The following is a 15,888-nucleotide window of genomic DNA, read 5'->3' on the forward strand; positions in this document are numbered from 1 at the left end:
GGACACTAATCGTCTCCTCTTTATCTTATTAAAATACAAAAGGAATAAGTCAGACTTCTACACATATTTCCTTTGGTTCTGACTTTCTCGCCCTTTTCCTAGGTTCCAAAGAAACAGGTGTCACCCAACTGCTCCCAGAGATCCTCCTAGAGTATCATTCTCCACCTGCAGATCTGCCTCACTGCAGCTGCCCTCATGGACGGTGTCCATTGGCCAATCTTTAGAGACAAAAACTCCACAAGAAATTATTCCAGAGAGCAACTCGCCCACCCTCCTACTCCAGGTGAGGCCACACTGGGTTACACGAGATCACTCTGCCCTTCCCTCAGTGTTGTCAGACTCTCCCTGGGCTCTGGGGAGTCAGAGGTCTCTAGAAAGGCATCGCTCACACTTGCCAGCCTTTAACTGAGAAAGAAGAACTGAAGGAACCATGTTTCAACTTTTTCCTTCCACTGGCCCATTATAGGTCTCACTTCCAATCTCACAGCCCTGAGATTCCCACTTTGATGTGCACGCTTTGAGTTAGAGGAGTTCAACAATCGGCCCCTCAGCCAGGCTCACAGCAGATGTGAAAGAGCGTTCGGTTGGGCCATTGCATGGTGGCTGTCGCGATGAGGTTCTTTTTTTTTTTTTTTTTTTTTTTTAATTTTTTGAGACAAAGGTTCACTCTTGCTGCCCAGGCTGGAGTACAATGGCATGAACTCAGCTCACTGCAACCTCCCGCCCCCAGGTTCAAGAGATTGTCCTGCCTCAGCCTTCTGAGTAGCTGGGATGACAAGCATGTGTCATTACACCACGCGAACTTTTGCATTTTTAGTAGAAATGGGGTTTCACGATGTTGGCCAGGCTGGTGTCAAATTCCTGGTCTTAAGTGATCCACCTGCTGTGCCCTCCCAAAGTGCTGCACCTGGCCCATTTTTAAATAATAATTTTCTTTCATTTTATTTGCTAATAGTTTACAATAGAATTATATGATGCACTTTTTTTGGTGGGGGGGTGGGACAGGGTCTCACTCTGTCACCCAGGCTGGGGTGCAATGGCTCAATCATGCTTCCCTGCAGTCTCAAATTCCTGAGTTCAAGTGATCCTCCCACCCCAGCCTCCTGAGCAGCTGGGACTACAGGCACGCACCACCATGCCCAGCTAATTTTTCTATTTTTTGTGGAAACAGGGTCTTGCTATGTTGCCCAGGCTGGTCTCAAACTCCTGAGCTCAAGCAATCTGCCCGCCTTAGTTTCCCAAAGTGCTGGGATTACAGGCATAAACCACTGTCCCTGGCCTAATAATGTAGGATCTTACTGAATGCTTCATAATATGATTTTTTAAATTTGTATTTGAAATGTATTTAAATATGTAGTTTGATCTTTTGAAAAACATATGAATTCCTAACAGATTATAAAATACTAGTTGTGCCCAGGAGGTGGAGGTTGCAATAAGCAGAGATCACACCACTGCACTCCAGCCTGGGTGACAGAGCAAGACTCCAACTCAAAATAAAAAAAAAACTAGTTGTGTTAGGGTTCAAACCAGAGAAGCAGAACCAGTAGGATACACAGATTCAGATATAGATTAACATATAGAGACACACATCTGCATACATAGATTTATTAATAAAATGTTGGCTTCTGGCCAGGCACAGTGGCTCACACCTGTCAGGAGTTTGAGACCAGCCTGGCCAACATGATGAAACTCTATCTCTACTAAAAATACAAAAATTAGCCAGGCGTGGTGGTGCATGCCTGTAGTTCCAGCAACTCGGGAGGCTGAGGCAGGAGAATCGCTGGAACCTGGGAGGCGGAAGTTGCAGTGAGCCAAGATTGTGCCACTGCACTCCAGCCTGGATGACAAAGCTAGACTCCGTCTCAAACAAACAAACAAACAAACAAACAAGCTATATAGAGACATACATCTACACAGATAGATGTATTGGTAAAAGCTTGGCTTCTGCATTTGTGGGGTTGGCTAAGCAAGCCCAGAGTCCACAGGACTGGCCGTCAGGAAATGACAATCACCGGTGGGCTGGAGCCGCACAGGCAGGGCCAAAGCTTGCTTTTCACAGGCACTCAGGAAGAAAGATCCAGAGGGAAGGGAGCACAATGGTGGACTCAACTGCTATTTGACATCTGTGCTCCAGGAAGTCTTAAGTTCTCTCTTTTTAAAAAAAACATATAAACTTTTTGGCTGGGTGTGGTGGCACATGCTGTAGTCTCAGCTGCTCAGGAGGTTGAGGCAGGAGAATTGCTTAAGCCCAGGAGTTAGAATCTAGCCTGAGCAGCGTAACAAGACCTTGGTTCTAAAAAAGATTTAAAAAATAGGCCGGGCACGGTGGTTCACGCCTGTAATCCCAGCACTTTGGGAGGCCAAGGTGGGTGGATCATGAGGTCAGGAAATCAAGATCATCCTGGCTAACACAGTGAAACTCTGTCTCTACTAAACATACAAAAAATTAGCCAGGTGTGGTGGAGGATGCCTGTAGTCCCAGCTACTTGAGAGGCTGAGGCAGAAGAATGGTGTGAACCCGGGAGGTGGAGCTTGCAGTGAGCCAAGATCGCGCCACTGCACTCCAGCCTGGGTGACAGAGCGAGATTCCATCTCAAAAAAAAAAAAAAAAAAAATTCCGGGCAGGGTGGCTCACGCCTGTATTCCCAGCACCTTGGAGGCCAAGGCAGGTGGACCACTTGAAGCCAGTTCAAGACCAGTCTGACCAACATGGTGAAACTCCAACTCTACTAAAAATAAAAAAATCAGCCGGGCGTGGTGACGCATGCCTGTAATCCCAGCTGCTCGGGAGGCTGAGGTGGAAGAATTGCTTGAACCTGGGAGGCAGAGGTTGCAGTGAGCCAAGATCGTGCCACTGCACTCCAGCCTGGGTGACAGAGCGAGACCCTGTCTCAAAAAAATAAATAAGAAAGATTTTTAAAATAAAACACTTCTAATTTTTTAATTACTTTTTTCTTTAGCAGCACATTGAGAAGTTGAGTACACTTTTAATTTTGAAAGTTTTAGAATTACAGACAAATTGCCAAGACAGCAGAGTTCACACATACCCTTGTATCTGGCTTCCTTCTTACGAACACCTTAAATTAGTATGGTAAATTGCTACAGGTAAAAACCTGGCTGGGCATGGTACCTCACGCCTATGATCCCAGCACTTCGGGAGGCCAAAGTGGGAGGATTACTTGAGTCTTGGAGTTCAAGACTAGCCTGGGCAATATAGTGAGACCATGTTTCAGTTAAAAAAACATTTAAGGCCAGGCATGGTGGCTCACGCCTATGATCCCAGCACTTTGGGAGGCCAAGGCAGGCCGATCACCTGAGGTTGGGAGTTCAAGACCAGCCTGACCAACAGGGAGAAACCCCGTCTCTATTAAAAATACAAAATTAGCCAGATGTGGTGGCTCATGCCTGTAATCCCAGCTACTCGGGAGGCTGATGCAGGAGAATCACTTGAAACCAGGAGGCAGAGGTTGCGGTGAGCCAAGATATCACCATTGCACTCAAGCCTGGGCATCAAGAGCAAATCTCCATCTCAAAAAAAACAAATTTTTTTTAATGAAAAAAGTTTTGGAGAGATGGGATCTTGCCCTATTGACCAGGCGGGAGCACAGTGGTACAATCACAGCTCACTGCAGCCTCAAACTCCAGGGCTCAAGCAATTCTCCCTCCTCAGCCTTCCTAGCAGCTGGGACTGTAAGTGTATACCACCATGCTAACGAAAGAAAGAAAGAAAGGAAAGAAAGGAAAGAAAGGAAAGAAAGAAAAAAGAAAAGAAAAGAAAAGAAAAGAAAAGAAAGAAAGAAAGAAAGAAAGAAAGAAAGAAAGAAAGAAAGAAAGAAAAGAAAGAAAGAAAGAAAGAAAGAAATTAATTTAGAAAGATGTGGTCTCGCTACGTTGCCCAGGCTAGTCTTGAACTCCTGACCTCAGGATCTCCCCACCTTAGCCTCCTAAAGTGCTAGGATGTCAGCCACCATGCCCAGCCCCAATAAACCAATACTGATACACTGTTATTAACTAAGGTTCAACTTGATTCAGATTTCTTTACTATTTCCCCTAATGTCCTTTTCCTGTCCCAGGATCTCATCCAGGAGACCATACTATGTTTAGTTCTTAAGTCTCCTCAGGATTGCTGGAGTGCAGTGACTCCATCTCGGCTCACTGCAACCTCCGACCACCGAGTTCAAGCGATTCTCCTGCCTCAGCCTCCCAAGTTGCTGGGATTACAGGCACCTGCCACTGTGCCCGGCTAATTTGTTTGTTTTTTGTGTGTGTGTGTTTTTGTTTTGTTTTGTTTTGAGAGGGAGTCTCCCTCTGTCGCCCAGGCTGGAGTGCAGTGGGGCAATTTTGGCTCACTGTAACCTCTGCCTCCTGGGTTCAAACGATTCTCCTGCTTCAGCCTCCCAAGTAGCTGGGATTACAGGTGTGTGCCACCACACACTGCTTTTTTTTTTTTTTTTTTTTTTTTTTGGAGTTGGGGGAAAGAGTTTGAGATGGGGTTTCACCAGGCTGGTCTCAAAACTCCTGGCCTCAGGTCATCCACCCACCTCAGCCTCCCAAAGTGCTGGGATTACAGGTGTGAGCCATCTGCCCAGCTTAACTAGTTTTGTTGTTGTTGTTGTTGTTGTTTTTTAATGTAGTAGCTGGGGTCTTACTATGCTGTCCAGGCCTCCCAAAGTGCTAGATTACAGGCGTGAGCCACCGCTCCTGGCCTAGGAGGTCACTGTGATACCCTGTTTGAAGGGGATGGGGTCTGGACAGGGCAGAGGCTGTGATGGGAGGCCCCTCTTCCCTTCCCATCTATGACTCTCACTGCCCTTGCCCAGTTTTCTCTGATTCCAGTTTTTTAAATTTTTTTAGTTTCTTAGAGATAGGGTCTCAGTCTGTTGTCCAGGCTGGAATACAGTGGTGTGATCATAGCTCACTGCAGCCTCCATTCCTAGGCGAAAGTGATCCTCTCGCCTCAGCCTTACAAGCAGCTGAGATGATGTGCATGGGCCACCACGCTGTGCTAGTTATTTATTATTGGGTGGAGACCGGGTCTCCTGTTGACCAGGCTTGTCTCGAACTCCTGGCCTCAAGCATCCTCATACCTTGTCCTTCCAAAGTGCTGGGATTACAGGTGACCCTGCTCTGCCTCTCCAGTCCCTGACCATCCCCACAGGCCAGCCCCAAAAAGCCCAGCAATGAGGGAGCCAGGCTAGGACAGGAAACACGCAGCAGCCTCCTCTCACACCCATTTTATTTGGGGGCAGGTGCGGGAGGACCTAGGCCTGAAGAGGGGTGGAGGGGCTAGAGACACCTGGTCATTCCGGCTCCCTCCCGTGTGTGGCTTCCCTGAGGTTTCACCAATGATCACAGAATGACGGTGCTAATGCTCAAAGTGGCCCCAGGCAAGGTGGAGAGGGGAGGCCAGGAAAGCAGTGGGGCTGTAGGGGTTGTATCTTCAGGTGGCGCTCATTGGCTGTGTAGATATCCTCATCATTGGGGTTGAGTTTGAAGGTGCCCTGGGCCCACTCCTCAGCCACCTAGAGCAGGTAGCAGCAATGCCAGGGGTCAGGTGAGCAGGCATCAGCGGCCGAGAGCCCCTGCCCCGGTCCCACCCTATCCCTGATGACTGACTGTCCCTGTCCAGGAGCTGAGTCCTGGAAGTGCACCCTGGGAGGGGGCATCTCGGGCCCAGCACACCTTTACCCATGAGCCATGTGGGCCACAGGGTCATTAAAGGAGTGAGGCGGCCATCAAGGCACACAGTTAAACAGCACTTGTGTATATAATTAGTTCAATGTAAAACCATCCATCTTGGCCTTGGTGAGAAGCCCTGTTGGGTCACTCTGGCCAGGAGAGCAGGAACAATTAGTCTCGCCTCCACCCTCCAGAACAGTACCTCTTGCAGAGTCCTCGGGAAACTTACCACGTCTGATGGCAGCAGGGGCATCAGATCATTCTAACTGGGAAGACAAGGAGGCTCAGACCTTCCCAGAGTCACCCTGGGAGTGAGCACGGCCACGTGGCTGAACACCAAGACAGAGCCAGGCTGGAGTACAGTGGCGCGACCTCGGCTCACTGCAACCTCCGCCTCCTGGGTTCATGAGATTCTCCTGCCTCAGCATCCTAAGTAGCTGGGATTACAGACACACACCACCACACCTGGGTAATTTTTGGATCATTAGTAGAGAGGGGTTTGACCACGTGGGCCAGGCTGGTCTTGAATTCCTGACCTCAGGTGATCCTCCCGCCTCAGCCTCTGAGAGTGTTTGTATTACAGGCATGAGTGACTGAGTCTGGCCTTGAAGTTGGGGTCTTTCCCACCACATGGCACCACCCCAAGGAGATGGTGGCAGGGCCTGAGGCACCCCTGGGACCAGAGCCGAGCTTCTAGAACCTTTCCTGCCACTGACCAACGTGCCAGGTGCCATCCTAATTGATGACAACCCTCTGGGGTAGGCACCAATACAATTCCACTATGCAGAAGGGGAAACTGAGGCACAGGGAGGCATGCAGCCTGCCCTTACCTGGGGTGGGAGAGCCAGGGCTGCAGCCCAGCAGTCTGAAGTCAGAACCCATGCTCTTCACCGCTGTTCCACCAGGGCCTCTGGTCTTGGCTCTGGTGTCCTGAACTTCTGCTGCAGGGGCAGGCAAAGAGGCACTGACGGTCTCCACCAAGCCTAAGTGCCCTGCAACTCTCTCCCTCACAGCTTGGAGTCAGACTAAGATCCCAATTCCTACTGCTCCCTTGGCTCTGAAGAGCACCCTGACACCCCCCATTGTCCCTGGCCTTCTAGGAGGTCACTGGGTGACCCCTTACTCCCCAGGAGCCAAAGGCAGAGAGATGGCACATAGCATCTACGTTTTGTTCTTCTTTTGAGACTGAGTCTCACTCTGCCACCCAGGCTGGAGTGCAGTGGCACGATCTTGGCTCACTGCAACCTCCACGTCCCAGGTTCAAGCCTGATTCTCCTGCCTCAGCCTCCCAAGTAGCTGGAATTACAGGCATGTGCCACCACACCTGGCTGAGCTTTGTATTTTTAGTAGAGATGGGGTTTCACCATGTTGGCCAGACTGGTCTCGAACTCCTGTCCTCAGATGATCCACACACCTCAGCCTCCCAAAGTGCTGGGATTACAGGCATGAGCCACTGAGCCCAGCCCATTTTGTCATTTAAAAAACTTTTTTTTAATTCTTTTTTACAGACAGGGTCTCACTCTGTTACCCAGGCTGGAGTGCAGAGATACCATCATAGTTCACTGCCGCCTCAAACTCCTGGGCTCAACCAATCCTCCTGTCTCAGCCTCCCCAGTAGTTGGGACTACAAGCATGTGCCACCACACCTAGACATTTCTGAAACATTTTGTAGGGCTGGGCGCAGTGGCTCACACCTGTAATCCCAGCACTTTGGGAGGCCGAGAGAGGTGGATCACGAGGTCGGGAGATAAAGACCATGCTGGCCAACATGGTGAAATCCTGTCTCTACTAAAAACACAAAAATTAGCTGGGCATGGTGGCACTCACCTGTAGTCCCAGCTACTCAGGAGGCTTGACAGGAGAACCACTTGAACCCAGGAGGCAGAGGTTGCAGTGAGCCAAGATAGTGCCACTGCACTCCAGCCTGGGTGACAGAGGAAGACTCTGTCTCAGAAAAAAAAAAAAAAAATTGTAAAAAATATGTTGAGACAGGATCTATGTTGCCCAGGCTGGTCTTGAACTCCTGGGCTCAAGCAATCCTATAGCTTCTGAAAGTGCTGGGATTATACGCATGAGCCAAGGGGCTGGCCACATCTATGTTTTAAAAGCAGGCAGAGGCCAGGGAACGGGACAAATCGGGGAGGGGTACAGAGTACCTGGGAAGCAGCCCTAGTGCCCAGGACTGGGAGGAGGGTGGGGTGGAGGTGGGCACATCACTTCACTGATGTCCTTTTTGTGGATGCAACTCTACAATGGCCAATGGGGACATATGTCCTCCTCTGTCCCCCTGCAATGCCCCAGACCTCTGTTAACCACCTAGCCTGGGGCCTATTATAAAAACCCAGGGTTGGAAAGCCCAGGTGGGTGGATCCCTTGAGGTCAGGAGTTTGAGACCAGTCCAGCCAACATGGGGAAACCCCGTTTTTACTGAAAATACAAAAATTAGCCAGGCGCAGTGGCGGGCAGTAGTAGTCCCAGCTACTTGAAAGTCTGAAGCAGGCGATTCACTTGAGCCCTGGAGGAGGTTGCAGTGAACAGAGATGGCGCCACTACACTCCAGCCTGGGGGACACAGCAAGACTCCTTCTTAAAAATAATACAGTACCTGTGATAACCTTGTTTTGAGCATTCAGTCAGATAAAACATTTGCAAATTGCATACATAATATAGTGCCTGGTGCTCAGGAAGGAATTAGGAAATGCCAGCAGTTACCAAGGGAGGGCTCACAGGGGATAGGACATGCTTTAGCTCCACTCCTGGTTCCTATGTGCACCCCAGAGACCTCTACCGTGCTCTGGCCCTGAGCTGTGAGCTGACCCCTCCATGCCCAACAGCCCCAGCTGTCAAAGGACTCTGCCCTGCAGAGAGAGCCTCTGCCCCCACTCTATCTTTTGAACTAGTCCTGCTCATTACCCCCCAGCTGCCCCACCAAGCCTAGGTCTCCCGCAAAGCACCAGGCGGGGCCCTGGATCTGATCACTAGGGCCAGCCAGTCAGAATTGGAGCCAGCCTGCCCCTCAGCTGGGAGCCTGGCACCACCTCCCCCAGCGAGCTCCCGGGCCACCCTGCCTGGGTTGTTAGTAATAAAAACAACTGCTTAATACACGGGACTGCAGCCAAACCAATTAGTACCAACCTAGAGGAAGGCCTGGGGCAGGCTGAGGTCACCTGGAGTGCTGGGCTGGTCCGACGGCAGACCACTCTGCTCTAGGACCAAGTGCCTATCCTTACTGGCAGGCATAATAGGATCCCATGGGGAAATCAGGGTGAGGTGCCTCCCCTTGGGCACTGAGAGGGGAGGCCCAGTGTGGTAGCAGAAGGTGCTACTCCGAGCCAGGACATATCTGGGCCAGAATGGTCTCTTCAGGGCCAGGGGTGGGGCACTGAGCTGGGCTGGGTTGAATGAGCAACAGTCAAGGTCGAATGTACATGGGAAATATCAATTTTGGTTTTGGGGTTTTTGTTTGTTTTTTTTTTGTTTTTTTTTTTTTCGAGATGGAGTCTGGCTATCACCCAGGCTGGAGTGCAATGGCACAATCTTCACTCACTACAACCTCCACCTCCCAGGTTCAAGTGATTCTCCTGCCTCAACCTCCCTAGTAGTTGGGATTACAAGCTCTTGCCAACATGCCAGGATAATTTTTCTATTTTTAGTAGAGACGCAGTTTCACCATGTCGACCAGGCTGGTCTCTAACTTCTGACCTCGTGATCCGCCCACCTGGGCCTCCCAAAGGTGCTGGAATTACAGGAATGAGCCACTGCACCCAGCCTGTCTGGCCCGTTTTTTTTTTTTTTTTCTTTTCTTTTGAGATGAAGTTTTGCTCTTGTGGCCCAGGCTGGAGTGCCATGGCACGATCTTGGATCCCTGTAACCTCCACCCTCCGGGTTCAAGTGATTTTCCTGCCTCAGCCTACCTAGTAGCTGGGATTACAGGCACCTGCCACCACCCCCAGCCAATTTTTGTATTTTTAGTAGAGACGGGGTTTTACCACATTGGCCAGGCTGGTGTGGAACTCCTGACCTCAGGTGATTCGCCTGCCTTGGCCTCCCAAAGTGCTTAAGTTACAGATGTGAGTCACTCCTCCCGGCCCCTTGCCTGGTCCAATTTTTTTTTTGACATATTACAGGATTGTGGCAACCCTGTGTTGAGCTAGTGTATTTGTGCCATTTTTCCAACGGCACATGCTCACTTCCTGTCTTGGTTCAACATTCCGGTAATTCTTATTGCATTTCAGTAATTCTCATTGCCTCCCAAATTGCTGGAATTACAGGCCTGAGCCACCGCACCTGGCGGTTAATTTTTTTTTTTTTTCCTGAGATCAGATGGAGTATTCCTCTGTCTCCAGGCTAGAATGCAGTGCCACGATCTCGGCCCACTGCAACCTCTGCCTCCCGGGTTGAAGCGATTCTTCTACCTCAGCCTCCCCAGTAGCTGGGACTACAGGTGTGAGCCGGCAGTTTCTTTGTCCTCCTCCTCCTCTTCCTCACAGGCATGAGCCACTTCACCTGGCCTGGCTGTTTCTTCCTCCTCCTCCATTTCTTTTTCCTCCTCCTCCTCCTTAGGGGCATCAGCCACCTTGCTGGGCCTGGTTGTTTATTTTTCCTCCTTACTTTCTTTTTCTTCCTCCTCCTCCTCCTCCTCCTCTATTTCTTTTTCCTCCTCCCCCTCCCCCGTATCTTTTTCTTCCTCCTCCTCCTCCTCACAGGCATGAGACCTTGCACCGGCCTAGCTGTTTCTTTCTCTTCCTCCACATCCTCCTCCACCTCCACCTCCTCCTCCTCCAACACCTCCTCCTCCTCCTCCAACACCTCCTCTTTCTCCTCAAACACCTCCTCTACCTCACCTCCACCTCCACCTCCTCCTCCACCTCCTTCTCCTCCTCCACTTCCTCCTCCACCTCCACCTCCTCCTCCTCCACCTCCACCACCTCCACCTCCACCACCTCCACCTCCTCCTCCTCCACCTCCACCACCTCCACCTCCTCCACTTCCTCCTCCACCTCCACCTCCTCCTCCTCCACCTCCTCCTCCTCCACCTCCACTTCCTCCTCCTCCTCCACCTCCTCCTCCTCCTCCACCTCCTCCTCCACCTCCTTCTCTAACTCCTCCTCCACCTCTACCTCCTCCCCCTCTACCTCCACCTCCTCCTTCTCCACCTCCTCCTCCTCCACCTCCTCCTCCTCCACCTCCTTCTCCTCCTCCTCCACCTCCTTCTCCTCCACCTCCACCTCCTTCACCTTCACCTCCTTCTCCTCCACCTCCACCTCCTTCTCCTCCTTCTCCACCTCCTCCAACACCTCCACCTCCTCCAACACCTCTACCTCCTTCTCCTCCAACACCTCCTCCTCAGTAATCTCCTCCTCCTCCACCTCCACCTCCTCCTCCTCCACCTCCTCCACCTCTACCTCCACCTCCTCCACCTCTACCTCCACCTCCTCCTCCACCTCCTCCACTTCCTCCTTCCCCTCCTCCTCCACCTCCTTCTCCTCCTCCACCTCCACTCCTTCTCCTCCAACACCTCCACCTCCTCCTCCTCCAACACCTCCTCCTCCTCAACCACCTCCTCCTGCTCCACCTCCTCCTCCAACTCCTCCTCCTCCAACTCCTCCTCCTCCATTTTTTTCCTCCTCCTCTGTTTCTTTTTCCTCCTCCGTTTTTCCTCCTCCTCCTCCTCCGTTTCTTTTTCCTCCTCCTCCTCCTCCATTTCTTTTTCCTCCTCCTCCATTTCTTTTTCCTCCTCCTCCGTTTCTTTTTATCCTCCTCCATTTCTTTTTCCTGCTCCTCAATTTCTTCCTCCTCCTCCTCTGTTTATTTTTCCTCCTCGTGCTCCTCCATTTCTTTTTCTTCCTCCTCCACCTCCTCCAACTCCTCCTCCTCCATTTCTTTTTCCTCCACCTCCTCTGTTTCTTTTTGCTCCTCCTCCTCCTCCATTTCTTTCTCTCCTCCTCCATTTTTTCCCCCTCTTCCTCCTCCTCACAGACACGAGCCACCACGACTGGCCTGGCTGTTTCCCTTTCCTCCTCCTTTCCTCTTCCTCTCCTCCTCCGCCTCTCAAATTGCTGGGATTACAGGCATGAGCCACCACTCCTAGCTGTTTCTTCTTCTTTTTCCTCCTCTTCCTCCTCCATTTTATTTTATTTTATTTTTGATGTAGAGTCTTGCTCTGTTGCCCACGCTGGAGTGCAGTGGTGCGATCTCGGCTCACTGCAACCTTCACCTCCTGGGTTCAAGCAATTCTGCCTCAGCCTCCCAAGTATCTGGGATTACAGGCAGCAGCCACCATGCCCAGCCAATTTTTGTATTTTTAGTAGAGACAGGATATCACCATGTTGGCCAGGCTGGTCTCGAACTCCTGACCTCGTGATCCACCCTCCTCAGCCTCCCAAAGTGCTGGGATTACAGGTGTGAGCCACTGCTCCCCATCAGATTTTTTTTTTTTTAAATAGAGATGGGATGTTGCTATAATGACCAGGCTGGTCTCGAACTCCTGGCCTGAAGTGATCCTCTCGTCTCTGCCTCTCAAAGTGCTAGGATGACAGGTGTGAGGCACCATGCTCAGCCCATATGTAAATAAATACAAGTGTTTGTATCTTTATGTCTACAGAGATGTCACTTGATATTTTAATTGTTACTCTAATATTTTAATATCAATATCATGACAACAATTATCAAATACAACATCCAATTAGAATAACAGGCATTTCTGATCTCCCACCTCAGCCGCCCTCTTGTGTGGTTTTTGAGGTTAAAGGTTTTTGTTTTTGGGTTTTTTGGTTTTTTTTTTTTTGACAAGACCTAAAAATAATCTCTGAATTCTGAGTGTCTTCAAAGACTCCCTCCCCTTTGCATAAATACTTTCATAGACAGTTGTTTTATTACCTAAAATAAACTTTATTTAAGTATAGTTTGCATACAATACAATGCACTTATTTTAAGTGTATAGGTTTTTTTGAGACAGGGTCTTGCTTTAACTGTATGGTTTGATGAGGCTTAGCAAATGGATATATCTGAATACTCACTGCCACTATCAAGATATAGAACTTTCCGGCCGGGCGCGGTGGCTCAAACCTGTAATCCCGGCACTTTGGGAGGCCGAGACGGGCGGATCATGAGGTCAAGAGATCGAGACCATCCTGGCTAACACGGTGAAACCCCGTCTCTACTAAAAAAATACAAAAAACTAGCCGGGCAAGGTGGCGGGCACCTGTAGTCCCAGCTACTCGGGAGGCTGAGGCAGGAGAATGGCATAAACCCGGGAGGTGGAGCTTGCAGTGAGCTGAGATCCGGCCACTGCGCTCCAGCCTGGGCAACAGAGCGAGACTCTGTCTCAAAAAAAAAAAAAAAAAAAAAAAAAAAAAAAGATCTTTCTGCTGGGTGCAGTGGCTCATGCCTGTAGTCCCAACTTTGGGAGGCTGAACCGGGAGAATTGCTTGAGGCCAGTACTTCCAGGACAGCCTCAGCAACATAGGAGATACCTGGCTACAATTTTTTTGAAAAATTAGCCGGGCATAGTGGCATGCACCTATGGTCCCAGCTTCTTAGGAGGCTGAGGCAGGAGGATCACTTGAGCCAGGAATTGGAGGCAGCAGTGAGCTATGACCTCAATACTGCACTCCAGCCTGGGCGACAGAGCAAGATGCTGTCACAAAAAAAAAAAAAAAAAAAATTAAGGCCAGGTGCGATGGCTCATGTCTGTATTTCCAACACTTTGAGAAGCCAAGGTGGAAGCATTGCTTGACCCCAGGAGTTCCAGACCAGCCTGGGCAATATAGTGATATATCATCTCTACAAATAATATTTAAAAATTTAGCCAAGCGTGTTGGCAAAGGCCTGTGGTCCCAGCTACCTGGGAGGCTGAGGTGGAAGGATCACCTAGGTTCAGGTCAGGAAGGCTGTTGTGAGTTGAGGCAGCACCACTGCACTCCAGCCTGAGCAACACAGTGAGAACCTGTCTCAAAACAAAAACAAATTAACAAAAAAGAACTTTCCCTAGGTCGGTCGGTGGCTCATGCCTGTAATCCCAGCACTTTAGGAGGCCAAGGCAGGCTGATCACCTGAGGTCAGGAGTTCAAGACCAGCCTGTACTACACAGTGAAACCCTGTCTCTACTAAAAATATAAAAATCAGTTCGGTGTCATGGTGCATGCCTGTAATCCCAGCTATTCAGGAGGCTGAGGCAGGAGAAATGGTTGAACCTGGGAGGCAGAGGTTATAGTGAGCCAAAATCGAGCCACTGCACTACAGCCTGGGTGATAAAATGAGACCCTGTCTCAAAAAAAAAAAAAAAAAAGAACTTTCTCATTACTCCAGGGAAGTTCCCTCTGACCCCTTCCAGGCAATCCACCTTCCAGCCCTGACCCAGGCAACCACTGATCTGCTCTGTGTCACTATGGATTAGATCTGGTGTTTCCAGAATTTCGCATCAATAGAATTATATGGGATGCTCTTTTGGGTCTAGCTTCTTCCACACAGCATGTTTTTGAGATTCATCCATTTTCTGCATGTTTTAGTATCTTGTTCCCAAGTATCACTTTTAGCAACAGGAAACAGAACAAATTTCATGAGTATATCAATTACACTCCTTATTCGGGCAAGAATCTTTGAATCAATTTTATGACATGAAACGGTGTCTACCACTTTGCAGCTGCTGAAAAGAAGAGACACATCCTCATGTGCAATGGGACGATCTCGGCTCACCACAACCTCCACCTCCTGGATTCAAGCGATTCTCCTGCCACAGCCTCCTGAGTAGCTGGGACGACAGGTGTGTGCCACCATGCCTGCTGGATAATTTTTGTATTTCTAGTAGAGACAGGGTTTCACCATGTTGACCAGGCTGATCTCAAATTCCTGATCTCAGGTGATCCACCTGCTTCAGCCTCCCAGAGTGCTGGGATTACAGGCATGAGTCACCACACCTGGCCTCTCTTTCTTGTTACCCTGAAATTCCTTTTCTCCCACATTATCAAGCTCAGTATCAATTTTCCATAAGCTGCAAAAAAAAAAAAAAAAAAAAAAAAGAAGGCCAAGGAGCTCAAAACCTAACATATGAAAAGGGAAAAGGCAAGAAGGGAATTTTAAACAGGTGGAATGAGGGACATATAATGTGTTTCTTGGTTCTACCTGATATAAATTTCTAACTGTAGCCTGGGCAGCATAGCAAGATCCCATCTCTACAAAAAAAAATACAAAAACCAGCCAAGAGTGCTGGTACACACCTGTGGTCCCAGCTGCTTAAGAGGCTGAGGCACAAGGATCTTGAGCCCAGATTGAGGCTGCAGTAAGCCGAGATCACATCACTGCGCTTCAGCCTGGGTGCCCGAGTGAGACTCTGTCTCAAAAAGACAAAAGAAAGAAAGAAATTACTTTGTTTATTTCTCTGAATGCCTGTGGTCTGCAATTCTCCTGCCTCCGGTCACCCAAGTAGCTGGGACTATAGGTGTCTGCCACCACGCCCAGCTAATTTTTTGTATTTTTAGTAGAGACGGGGGTTTCTGCATGTAGGTCAGGCTGGTCTCGGACTCCTGACATCAGGTGATCCGCCCGCCTCGGCATCACAAAGTGCTGGGATTACAGGTGTCAGTCACCACGACCAGCTGAAAGTTTCCATTTCTAGCAAGTTCCTGGGCGATAATTATGATGGCCAAGAATGGCAGTCTGGGAACAACTGCTCTGGAAGATTTTATCTGTGACCCAGAGCTTTGACCCTTTTGGGGATTTGGTATCACGTCCTCACTGCTGAAGTTTGCTTCTTTAGTTAACAAAATCTCTCATTGCTCCCAAATCACCTGGTAGCACTTATTCATTCTTCCTTGAGTTGAGCTTCTTTATCTTTGTTGTTATTAAAATGTAAGTTTCAAACATTTCGTTTTTCTTTTAGGGACAGGGTCTTGCTTTTACCCAGGTTGGAGTGCAGTGGTGCCACCACAGCTCACTGCAGCCTCCCACTGCTGGGCTCAAGCGATCCTCCCGCATCAGCCTTCCAAGTAGCTGGGACTATAGGCACACACCACTACAACTGGCTAGTTTTTTTGCTTGTGTTTTAGATAGAGTCCTGCTCTGTCGCCCAGGTTGGAGCACAGCAGCACCCTCTCAGCTCACGGCAACCTCCACCTGCCAGATTCAAGCGATTTTCCTGCCTCAGCCTCCCGAGTAGCTGCATTACAGGCATGCGCCACTATACCTGGCTAATTTTTGTATTTTTATTAGA

At 49.5% G+C, this 15,888-nt stretch overlaps 1 non-coding gene across 3 annotated transcripts in view; it reads right to left on the reverse strand.

The window, feature by feature from the left end:
• Positions 1–15,888, reverse strand: part of LOC103223018 (uncharacterized) — a 40,697-nt gene that overhangs the window by 21,657 nt on the left and 3,152 nt on the right. The window lies entirely within an intron of this gene.

This window comes from Chlorocebus sabaeus, chromosome 19 (assembly GCF_047675955.1).
Source record: "Chlorocebus sabaeus isolate Y175 chromosome 19, mChlSab1.0.hap1, whole genome shotgun sequence".
In the NCBI taxonomy this organism is placed as follows: Eukaryota; Metazoa; Chordata; class Mammalia; order Primates; family Cercopithecidae; genus Chlorocebus; species Chlorocebus sabaeus.